Raw genomic sequence first — 11,054 nt, 5'->3', positions numbered from 1 at the left:
ACAACAAATCTTTCTTCTGTGCATTTTCTGGTCTGTGGATCCGCCATGTGGCGCTGAAGGTGTTGGTTAGATTTGTCCCTTGCTAGATATTGAATCGCACTGGCTTGTCAGTCTTGGTTTGGGAAGAAAGCGTGGCGCGACGGGTTCAAAGATCTCCGCTGAAGTCGATTTGATTCTCAACAGAGCAGGTAAATTTGATGTCCCGGAAGATGAGAAGGAGGAATGACTGTTTGCCCCAGACATCACAAGAACCTTACAACAGACTAGACCGGCCGATAACGGACTATGTGTTGCCACCCAAGTTATAAGGGACAACGAAAGTGCGTTAAATACACAAACCCGACGAGTAAATGCAGAGTAAATGACAAGATGTCACAAGGCATTTTTGAGCTGCATAACGCTGTCGTTCCCATCGGTTCAGGTTCGAGTTATGTTAACTGACTGACTGCATACTAGACTCTTTTAAAAAATATTAACAACATACCATTTATGGCCGTGGGAACCGAACGCGAAGGTTAGCACATTTGTTTTGTTTACATTTGTTCCGGGGAGTCGCAATGCCGCCTTAAACAGGAGAACCAATCTTAACCTCCATGCTAGCTATTGTATTTTGATATAGTTTAAAAGCAGCTTTTGCTTGGAATTTGGAATAAAAGCGGGCAACATTCTACCTCATTAAAGTGTCTCTCAAATATATATTAAATATTTCATATCCATCAGAAGAAACTAGTTTTATTTTATACCAATAATACAGTTTTTTTTTTTACAAGGAATAATGATTTTTGGTATAAAACAAAACTAGTTTCTTCTGATGAATATGAAATAGTTAATATATAATTGAGAAACACTTTAATGGGGCAGAATGTTTCCCGCCTTTATTCCAAAATTCCAACTAAAAGCTACATTGTCCTGTAATACCACTAATTTGAGGCGGCATAATGCGACTCCGCGGAACAAATGTAAACAAAACAAATGTGCGAAACTTTGCGTTCGGTTCCCACGGCCGTAGATGGTATGTTGTTTATATTTTTTAAATGAGTCTAGTATGCAGTCAATCAGTTAACATAAAACAAACCTGAACCGACGGGAACAACAGCGTTATGCAGCTCAAAAATGCCTTGTGACATCTTGCCATTTACTCGTCGGGTTTGTGTTTTGCCCTTTCGTTGTCCCTTATAACTTGGGTGGAAACACATAGTTTGTTTTCGGCCGGTCCAGTCTGTTGTAAGGTTCTTGTGATGTCTGTCTCTTCTCATCTTCAGGGACATCAAATTTACCTGCTCTGTTAAGGATCAAATCGGCTTCGGAGATCTTTGAACCCGTCGCGCCACGCTTTCTTCCCAAACCAAGACTGACGAGCCAGTGCGATTCAATATCTCGTGTACAGAATAGCAAGGGACAAATCTTCAAACCAACACCTTCAGCGCCGCAAGGCGAACCCACAGACCAGAAAGAGCACTTCAGATTTATGGCGGAACCCAACGCATTACAGAAGAAAGATTTGTTGTTCTTCCCAGGTGTTCTTTCAATTGTCTGTTATGTAACGAACATAGCGGAGGTTCTTTTGCCGTGGCAAGTTTCACAGGTATTTGATGCTGTTTTTATTTTAATTAACAACTATCAACGACAGACTGACTCCAAGACTTAATATAGTTTCAGGGAAATGCTTGTTGTTACCAAGTTTAAAATACAAATGCAAAAAAAAAGTGGGAAATGTGTTCTGTTTGTGATCACGTTTGACAATTGTCAAATACCGTGACATGTCACGCATAATCAAATCAAGTGTGAGCTAACACCAATTTGATGTTATTCCTGCCCAAAGCGTCACTCAACTAAATCTTCCAGGGAAGTTCTACCTCGAAGAGTTAGGATAGTTTCATCGAGTTTATCCAAAAACAAAAAAGAAAAAGCCAAAAAAGAAGAAGATGAAATAAAGAAAAACCGAGAAAAACCCGCTGTGGAACTTTATTAGCAAAAATACCGAGTCATCTTTGACTTCGAGCGTGGCTCATGCAAACGCATTTTAATGGCTCAAGTTAGAGTTTGCTGATTTTGGGAGAACAGATGTTTGGCTTCAGAAATATCAAGAAATTTTTGGAAAGGAACGCCGCACCTCTGAGAAAAACAGTTTCGAAATTGCCTCACATTTGGCCCAAGACATTTTCGCGATCGCAAGGAAATTGCAAAATTCCATAAAAAATTAACTTTTATGTTAAGTCGGGATATTTTCCTTTAACAACGTTTTTTAGACGATAAACATTACAAGCAATCGATATGAGTCCCCAGAAATGACGCAAAATATATTTTATTGAGCTTCAAATTCTGCATATATTTTGCGTGACATCAGGGTCAGTGAGGTCAAAACCAGGGGGGGTGGTCAAACTACGAAACGCAACAGCAAGAGAATTGCTAAATAGCATCATTCATTATCATTTCGGACAGACATTAAATGGTGAAAGTTTGAAGGAAATCGGCCGACCCCCATCTTTCACCTCTGCCTGGTTTTCTCAGACAATGACTCTTAAGTGCTAATAGTTTGGACTAATTACCCACCTTTATATTGCTATTATTGATTATTAAGTCACGCTAGTCATAAGTGAAGGCCTTAACACTGACTGAATGAAATTGGCCATGTTGTGTAACAGCATTTTCATTTTTATTAACTTAAGGATTTATCATACAATTGTATACAATGCTATGAGATAAAAGGGAGGCATAGTGGCCTAACAGTTAGCACCTCAGACTCTTGAGCAGGTCATTGGTTCAATCCTGTCCTCTTACCTTATGAGATAATAGAGTCTTGAAGATTACACAAATGTGCACATACAGTCCACATCTGGTTAGCTATATCAATTAGACTTAAAGGAATTACACTTTCCCAGATGCGGAAGTTCTTGATTTTGTTGATTGCCATCTCAACATGAATTCTTAAATGTGCAATTTCTTGGGTTTTCACCATATCTGAAGTTGGCATCTGGGCAGAGCTACCCAAAAATGGGGGAATGTTCAATGAAACATCAACTGGCAGAAGATCCTGGATAGTAAAACCTTTGTCAGCCATGGCAGAATCATTGGCATCAAAAGGAAGGTCCAGAAATCCACTTCTCATAGTTATTTCCCTGTGAGATATACTGCCAGTGTACAGTTCACTTATGAATGTAATGTGTCCAGCAGGTGAAATGCCAATCAGTCCTTTAAGTGTCGTGTGGTTCTTGTAGGAGCTAAACAGCTCACTGTTTAGGAGAAGACTGCTTGGCATTTGGCACTTGAGTTCGGTACAATCTATAATCACTCTTGTATGTGGGTACTTGCTCTTGAGGTCATGAGGCATGTAATCATCCACCACTTTTCGGGATGGCCATATGTTCAATTGTCCCAACTTTAAATACATAAAATTTATCCATGAAATTATAACTCTGCTGACAGTTGGTTGAGAAATGTTAAATAAATGCGCTAAATGGCGTTCAGCGAAGCCCCAGCCTACACATTATCAGCAAAAACTCCTCTTTGGCAGGCATTGTTTTGCGCCTCCCTGGCCCAACACCAAGTTCGGGTTCCCTTTCATAATACTCAGGATCAACGTCCTTGGGAACAGAACGCCAAAATCTGATATTTTCTGCATTTTCACCCGAATTCAAGAAGGTGAATGTTGCCATGAAAACGTCATACGATGGAAATCCTGTATAAAATGCAATATCCTCTTCAGAAATAAAGTTATTCAATATAAACGTTGTGTTTTCCAAGTTTTGACATGTTTGAAAGTTTGAATGCGTGATTCCTGAGTTTCTCCACCTCAGCTTCGAGTTTTATTTTACTTTCCCTAGTTTCCTCGAGCAACTTTTCTGTTTCAGCCAACTTTCTCTGGAGATCTTGGTAAGATAGCTGGTTGCTACCCACATTGCTACCGTTAAAATTTATAGGGCTATCTGACCTTTCCTCGCAAGTCGCCACTAACAAGTCATTTTCTACAGAAAAAGTGAAATTGTTCGCTGCATTCACATTCGTACTCACAGTTTCTGAGGACGGACCTGAAACAGCACTCATGTTAAGCGATGTCCTAGCTATGACAGCACGAATCTTTTCTGGATTTGAAGGGGAAGCTCTGATCTTTGGAGGCGGTCTCTTTCGAGGTGAACTCCTTTTCCATGCAAAAATGGAAGGAACTGCCTCGTCAACATAACTCAGTCGTCCAATGCCTAAACTCTTTTTGAGGTGTTCTCGTTTAAAATGTAGAGAACACACTTTTGTAGCATTTTGAAATGTTTTCCCATCTCTCTTCGCATCGCATACAGCCATTGATCCTGCACAGGCTTATCGGTCGGAAGATTAAAAAATCCAACTTTTTCGCCATTTGGGCCAGTTGAACCTCTTTGATCGGTACAATCGCGAAATAAATTACACTACACGTTCTCCTGTAAAGATTTGCCTTGTTTTGCAAATTTCCTATTATTTACATGTGCACTTTAATGTTGCTCCTCTGTTTGTTTTATCATCCTAGAATGATCCAAAAGAAAGACATGACCAAAACCAGAAACCACATGAAAGGAGACTTTTTGTGAGTGGTGAAGGACACCAGATTTGAGCTGCTTATATTTAATTTAATTTATCTAAATCTTTTTCATTTTCGTCTGAAAATATTGTTACCAGTAGAAAACTCTTGTCAAAACCAACAGGTTCTGATGACAAAGCCAGCCAGGCATTGAATCAAGGGTTTTTTTTTTCTTTGGTAATTTCGATTCTCGTTGCAAGTTATGTTGAAACTGCAAGTATTTTAAGCTTTATATCATAAATTCCTTTGTTTTCACTAATAAGGCTCTTGCCGGCAAAAAACTGGCACCAATGTCAGAAACGCCATAGAGTACGACAGGGCATGAAATGCCGTATTTGTGCCATGACATCCAATTTTCCTTGCCACTCTAGAAACTGGAATACTACTTGACAAAACTAGGGCTCACCGAGTTTCACCTTTAAACAGTACAGTCAAATAGGGCTGCTTAAACCACAAAAGGACTGCATATATTCAGTTCACATACTTTTATCGCTTAATTGATATGTACTTCCAAAGTCATGACAACCTGTTCTAATTTATTTATAAAGATAAAAGGCTTAAAGGTGTCTTGCAAAAGTTCAATGTCGCTAAATCTTGCCATAAACTTGATGAGAATTTTGTGTGCCTTGGGTGGTCTTCCAGAATCTCCTCAGCCTCAGAGCTATTTTGTACGAGAAGAGATTTAAAATCAGTAACTTACCAAACAAATAATGTTTATTTTTTCATAGAATATAAAGCTCAGTTCAACATGTTGTCTCCCAGGATATACTTGCAGGATTTACTTTAACTTGGGCGCAGTGCTTTTCATCTCCATCAGGATTCATCTTTCGGGTTTGTTGGGTTATGCCCCAATGTGTACATGCAGTCTATATTTAGGGCCAAGCCATGTCCGTAAAAACACATTCCCACCACTCGCACAGGCTTTCCAGGCATCTCGTTTTCCCTTTCCTTAATTGTTACCTCCATAACAGACTTCTCTTTCATTTTCTGTCAGTTGTACAAAGCATGTAACTGACACTCAAGACAGCTAGCAAGAAAACTGCAATACTCCAGAAATGAAATTGGTGACAATGCATGGAACAGAATGATGACGCCACTAAAATTAAGATATATTAGTTTCAATCGCAATGCGTGATGGGAAGACATTCGTCCCTCCTCTGGTTGCAGGGTGAAATGCTTGCAGGCGAAATTTGTTTGCTAGGTGTTACCACTTGAACAATGAACATTTGCTTACGATGTTTGTACGCTACCGAATGAACTTAACGGAAGGAAGAGTTATTGGTAAAAAGCCATGCAGTTTTCATAGGTTGGGATACGAACTGTGGGAACATTTGAAAAGCGAACATCACGGTACACCAACCAATTATTTATGTACTTTGTGGTTTATCCAAAATACTAAGATGGGAAGAACTGGGAATTCCTAAATTTCACCTGTGATTTTCTGAAGTTGTCATATGACGAACTGTTCTCACTGGAATTATGATGCTTGCGATCTCTTCTTTGCCTTTGTTGCCTTTCATTTCTTCTTCTTCTTCTTACATTTTTTGGACACTACGCTTTCAGATGATCTGGATGAACTCTCTGTTTCTCGTTTGAAGCTTCTCTTTACCCGCGTCAGGTAACCTTTTTTTAATTGGTCGTTCACAACTTATTTACAACTTTACAGACACACACACACATACTCACAAAATAGCGCAAAATAGTAACCAAACACGAAAGTTACAATACTAGTAGTTACATATCGCAAATTTTACTTACAGTATTGCTCACGTGTTGTTGACTCTGCAAGCATAACACAAAGGGAACTTAAAGGCTAGGATGTGCTTACGTGAGACTTAAGCTATTAATATATTTTCTCCATTTAAGAATGACTGGACTCTTTGTTGTTCGATTTAGCCATCTGTATTCTAATTGATAGATGTAGGTTAGCTTGTTACAGAACACTCCAAAGGATGATCGAACAGTATTTCTATGACAATCATAGATGTGTTGTTTAGCTGTAATTAATAACTGAATAAGTATTAAAAAGTCATCTTTTCTATTCCAAATACCAAAAAGCTTATGCGTTTAAGAGAATTTTTCTAAGATTAGACCATAGTTTTACACCAACAAATAAACTCCAGCCAGAAGCCCTTGGTAAAAGAACATGAAATAAATAAATGCTCAAGGGACGCGCTCTCTGCATAACAGAATGAACAGAAAGGTGAGGGTATTAAACCAATTTTGTGAAGAAAGGAATTCGTTGTCAAGTATCTGTTTAGAATTTTGTACTGGAACTCCCTTGATTTTGTGTCAATGGACACTTTACAAGGTAAATTATATATTTCTTGCCAATCAAGGTATACGCTAGAATAATGTTCAGTAAATTTTGATTGCACAATTGGGGTGGTTTCATGCTTAGATCGTATTACAACATAAATATTTTTAGAAATCAGTTTATGAAGCCACACTTGTTTTTTTTTTAACCAAAGCTTGATGAAATCATTGAGGACAAAAGCATTTCAACCTTTGTTTCTGCAGGATGTCAAAGAATTCCACCATTGCACTGGTAATGCTTCGAGATGTGTCTGTTGTTCCAAAGAATTATGTTGGCTCTAGTATTGTTAACTAGAATTTCAGGTCAGGTAACCTTGCAGCAGATGGAGAGTTGCCCTCACCATCTCTTGGTGAAATCTTGACAAGGGAAAATTCATGACATCATCCCGAGGTGCTGCCATGTATTCTTTGAGGGCTTTCATCTGCATGAATTCGTTTCCACCTCTTGCACCTTGGAATCAAGCTTCAGAGTTCTGCATCGTTTGTTGTTACAGGTGGAATATTCCCGTCTAGACTTTCCCTCAGAAGCTGTATATCCCTTATTAACTTACGTTTGTTTTTCCTGTAACATTCATCAACGTTGTGCATACGAGGGGCTAGATTCTTAACAAACTGTTGCTTGCTGCTAGATGAAAACTCCTCCATGGACTTAAACTGGCTCTCCAACTGACTAACAGCATCTTTTCTTGTTTTTCTCTCTAATTTGAGAGAATTTAACTTACTGGGTGCTTCTCCTTTGTACCACAGTATATATACTCCTTGCATTTTTTCAAGGAACAGGGTTTCAGTTCTTGGTTGTGGTGTCCTCGGTGAAGACAATGGCCACAAACACTTTTCCCTTCGCCGACGGACAGTCGCTCGCGAACTTGTATGCTCGTGGAATCAATTCCCATCTCTAATTCCCTTAGTTCATTTTCCTTTCTGAGCTGACCACGCAGTTGCTTTTCCTGATTTTCCAAGGCTCAGTGTACATTCTAGTTTGACATAAGGAAGCACAAGTAATCAGTCCATTGAATCTAGATGCGAATTTTCCACCACACCAAAAAGAAATATGTCCGCAACAGATTTTTTGATAATTTCATACTAGTAGTAATCGCAGATTATAGTGCGTTGACTTAGGCCCTTAGGCAACTAACTGGGTTGCATAAATCATGTTAAGATTACAGGAACCTGTAAGTATAGTTGCAAAACATTAGGTTATTGTCTAAGAATAATTGTCAACAGCCGTGTTATCTTAGAAACGTTTTATGCAACCAGTCCCAGGTGTTTACAGGGCATCCTACCAAGGATGCGGCGGATATTTCAGAAAGAAAAGGATCCTACTTTGTCTTGTACTTTTCGTTTTCTACTTTTCGCAGCAAAACCACGAGGAACGGTACGAAACGTACGCGGGGACGTCAAGATGCTATTGTTACGTTTTTATTATGAACGGTGAAAGAAAAGTTCCTCGGGGATGCATGACACGACCACACTGAAGAAACGTTTATGTTTTTTAAAACCATTTTTGACACCTTTTGATATTTATTTTTAAAACAATCATATCCGATACACAACCTCTTTTCTCGAATTCTCGCGCTTAATAACATGCATGTGCACAGAGGTAGGTTCTAAGTACGAAAAGCGGTTTTCTCCACACTGAGAAAGGGTTATATACCCGAAACGCGCGCGCATGTGTGTTTTTTTTTCAAAACATTAATATCTATTTTTATATCAATCCCATCCGATATACAATCCTATCCGATATACAACCTCTTTTCTCGATTACTCTCGCTCAGGAAAATGTACAGTGGTAGGCACTGGGTACGAAATGCGCTGGGCATGATGGACTGTCATATTCATAATGCTATTGTGACGTTGAAAAATGGCACCGACATACAACCTCTTTTCTCGATTTCTCACGCTAAGGAACGCGTGCTGGGCATGATGGACAGTATTGGGACGACTCGATTACGGAGCGTCTCCTTCGTTGACGCAATAATGTAAGTCTATTACCTACCTTTTTAGATCCTGTGTTTTGCATGGAATTATCAATCCTTTCCTCCTGGTTTACTTGTGAAGTATTGGTGGGCTTTTGGAGGGGAGATTCTTCCTTTAGTAGAGAGGCCTGATATGAAAGCAAAGCTTTCGTGGCGAGAGATGATTCCTTTTGAAACATCAAATACAGTTCTCCTTCCCAAATAAGTTTTAACTTCAGTCGTTTACTGAAGAGGTTCACTTTAAGTGTTTCGTAGATTAATGCAAATGTCTTCGAGTCTAATAGGTGTTCAAACGTTGACAACCATTTTTTAGCCCTCAATTTCGTTAGCTAATGCCATAATCACAGGTCTATTAGGCAGGGGACCCGACTTTGAAATTCGTAAAGTACTTGCGAATTTCATTTGCAAGTAACCTATTCGATTGGCCTAACTGACAATAACACTGTCAACCCTGGAATGTAGTTTCCAAAGTCCCAGGAGAGTTGCAAACTTGTGTGGTCAAAGTGAGATGAAATCAACTGTAAAAGGCACTGTTCTTATACAGTACACCCCTGTATTAGGCTGCAAAGGTGGTGTCGTTTCCAAAATCAATTCTAGAAACTCCTTTACAAACACTTGACTATGTGGGAATACTTGTGCAGCAAGGTCCATTAATTTAAAATGGAAGCCCGCAAATGGTCCCTCAGGTGAACTCAGTCAGAACTGAAAATGTACTAAAGTGACAGCATGGCTTTCACAGAGATAGGCTGAGGCTTCCTTCAGGTGGTGGTCACAAACCAGAAGCAATGAATTCAAAATAAATCCAAATTAATTTCTGCTAAGGATATAAATATAAGCTATGGTGTAGCTGGTTTTGTAAAGGCAAAATAGACAGATTTGCATCTACTCAGTGACATCACCAGTAGGATTGCTAAAGGATAAAAGATAAATCTCAAATATAAAGGATCTACAAACACCCAATGAAGATACAGGTGTACTCACCTTGATGTACACCTTGGTGTACTCACCTCCTTCAGCTGTTTGGCCAGGCAAGGGTCCAGAGAATCTGCAATGAAGAAAATTGGCACTGATGTCGGACATGTGATTTATCAGTGGTGAGGTATCAAGATGCATTTGCGGAATGAGTGAGAGAAGGTGATGGTAAAAGGAGATACACTGAGCTGGTGGGTGAAGATGCAACAGTGCATCTGCAAGAACATTGCTTTTACTTGGAATGTGAATGGCAGTAAACCTAAAATTATAAATAGCGGATAACCAGAGCAATTCCCTTAAAGCACAGATAACAAATGGGTTTGCGGTAGAACCTTTATTTATTATATGCACAGCTGCTACATTGTCCAAATGAATGATTACATGTTGATTACGCCAATTGTGTGCCCAGCGAGAAGCTTCTAAGGTATGGGCTAGAACTTCTTTATGGTTGATGTGTAAGGAAGCTAGTTGCGGAGAGTCAACAGCAAAATTGTGATAAAGCCAATACCCACGGAAATAGGCCTCAGCTTCCAGTGCACAAGCATCCGTTTGGACATCTGTGGTTGGCTGCTCCTTGAGGAAGGGGCATCGTCCATTGCAGTGTCATCCACCACCTGATGTCGGCATGAAACTCAGAAGAGAGCCGTTGCTTGGTTGCACTGAGTGTAAGTGTGTGCATAGAATCGAGAATGCACCTCAGGAATGTGCGACCACCATACACCACACGACAGGCCCAATTTAACTTTCTTGTAAGCCTCTGCATCTGGAGAGAAAGGCTGTCACTACCTGGTGTAAATCTTCTAGTTTTTCCTGGGGGAGGGCCATCTTGCATTGCAGGGTGTCCAGCTCAATGCTGAGAAAGACAAGTTTTTGAGTAGGACCAATCACCTTGTGCCAACTGATTTGGAATCCTAGGGCCTGTAGAAGCTGTAGCAAGGTATCAAAGGCAAGCTGGCACTCTTGTTTTGTCTGCCTGACCACCAGGAAGTCATCCAGGTAAACCACAACTGCATAAAAACCCTATCTTGCTATCATGCGCCATACTGACTGGGATAATCGGTGAAAGATTTCAGGTGAACTTTTGGCCCCATAGGGTAAGCGGGTGTCATACATAAGTGAAATGATCATGTCCCTTAAACTGCCAACATAAACCAATAGCTGCAGAATTTCTATAATGAATAGGGACCGACCATATGCATGCCACAGGTCAATTTTCGCCATGAAAAAGTTTGGCCCCAGCA

The 11,054-nt window shown here is 39.8% G+C and overlaps 1 pseudogene; it reads right to left on the bottom strand.

Annotated features, from left to right (window-relative positions):
- Positions 1-2,782: 2,782 nt before the first annotated feature.
- On the bottom strand, positions 2,783-4,296 carry LOC146489443 (uncharacterized; annotated as a pseudogene).
- Between the last annotated feature and the right edge of the window lie 6,758 nt (positions 4,297-11,054).

Source organism: Pavona decussata, unplaced genomic scaffold (genome assembly GCF_977016875.1).
Source record: "Pavona decussata unplaced genomic scaffold, jaPavDecu1.1 SCAFFOLD_6, whole genome shotgun sequence".
Taxonomy (NCBI): Eukaryota; Metazoa; Cnidaria; class Anthozoa; order Scleractinia; family Agariciidae; genus Pavona; species Pavona decussata.
Note: the sequence above shows the minus strand (reverse complement) of the source record. Positions and strands in the feature narration are given on the sequence as shown.